Below are 1673 nucleotides of genomic sequence, written 5' to 3'. Positions count from 1 at the left end.
GCGGGATTGAACCGTCGTCCTTCCGAATGCGAGTCCAGTGTCTAACCACTGCGCCACCTCGCTCGGTGCGACATGTGTGATCGCCGAAATATTGTGCCCGTTGGACACTGTAGACTGGCAGTACACCTGTGGATATTTTGATTATCAAATACGCCGGTAGAAACTCAAGAATCACACTGTTATTATTGTTATTGTTAAGATCAATACGCTAATGTTTTCTAAGTTTAGAATAGCCTCTTCTTCCAACTTGTTTTGCTCTAGCTTTTAATTTGCTTACATTTACGCTCTCTATTTATAATATTTTTTATAAGAAAAATCTAAAACTTTCTGTTTCTAGGCGATATACTCATATAAATGTAAGCTCCTTTCACAGGCCCTGGGGGACCCTGCAGTACCAACCGGCCGCCGTGTCATCCTAAGCCCACAGGTGTCACCGGATGTGGATATGGAGGGGCATGTTATCAGCACACCACTCTCCTGCCTGTACATCAGTTTCTGAGACTCGAGCCGCTACTTCTCAATCAAGGAGCTCCTCAGTTTGCCTCACAAGTGCCGAGTGGAGCCCACTTGCCAACAGTGCTCGGCAGACTGGATGGTCACCCATTCAAATGCTAGCCCAGCCCTACAGTGCTTAACTTTGGTGATCTGATGGGAACTGGTGTTACCACTGTGGTATGACCGTTGGCGCGATATACTCATACTGGTTGTAATTATGAAGATCTTCAAGACATGAACCATTTGACAAACTGTAAAAAAAATTAATTATTAATGACTCTATGTTATTTCCTTTCATTGCTCTTGTATTTTCAAGGTTTATGCTAGTACATACTGCAAAACTAAAAAACAATGTGATAGATTCTTTAAATAGTTATATTTCAGCTTCTCTGTATAATATTCTGGCTGGGAAATCTTTCATGCCTGCAAAATTAACACAATATGAAATACACTATGTGAAATTTATGTGGATTTCCAGGGTCTCAAGAATTTGACAACCTGTAAAAATTGACTTTAGTCACCACAAAAGACAATAATGTTTAATTTCACTTAAGGAACACCTGCCACATTCAAATTGGCGCAAGGCAGATATAATGCAGAATTTAAAGAGAAAGAATGTTTCATTTTCAGTCGATAAAGTGAAGACTGAACTCCTGCCTAAGGAAGCAATCATAGGAGCCAAAAGACTTATGGATTAGATCAACTGGCAAACAAAATGGGACACCAAATGGTACGTCTACCACCGTATCACTGTCCATATAATCCCATTGAATTGATATGGGCCCAAATAAAGAGAGAAGTAGCGAAAAGAAATACTACTTTCAAACTTGCTGATGTCGAGAAGCTAACACACGAAGCTCTTGACAATGTTACTCAGACGGACTAAGAGAGGTGCATAAAACATGCAGAAGCATTGCAAGAAACTGATTTGAAACTGGGTTTAAGAGACACTATAGTGGAATCTGTGATGATACGCCTGTCTGAAATAAGCAACAGTGAATCTGAAGAGACGGAGTCAGAAGATCCTTCAGTTTACGTAAGTGTCGTCTATATAAAAAGCTGACTTGATTTAAATGTTTGTCTACTCATTTCAGTTATACAGGACATACTTTGAATGCTTTTCCCTTTCAGCAGACATCTGATATTGGCTTCAAAATAACTACAATTACTTTTACATA

At 39.6% G+C, this 1673-nt stretch overlaps 1 pseudogene; it reads right to left on the bottom strand.

Moving 5' to 3' along the window:
- Nucleotides 1-568: 568 nt before the first annotated feature.
- Nucleotides 569-686, bottom strand: LOC124557266 (annotated as a pseudogene).
- Nucleotides 687-1673: the final 987 nt, after the last annotated feature.

This window comes from Schistocerca americana, chromosome X, assembly GCF_021461395.2.
Source record: "Schistocerca americana isolate TAMUIC-IGC-003095 chromosome X, iqSchAmer2.1, whole genome shotgun sequence".
In the NCBI taxonomy this organism is placed as follows: Eukaryota; Metazoa; Arthropoda; class Insecta; order Orthoptera; family Acrididae; genus Schistocerca; species Schistocerca americana.
The sequence above is the reverse complement of the archived record's forward strand: the minus strand, read 5'-3'. Positions and strand labels throughout refer to the sequence as shown.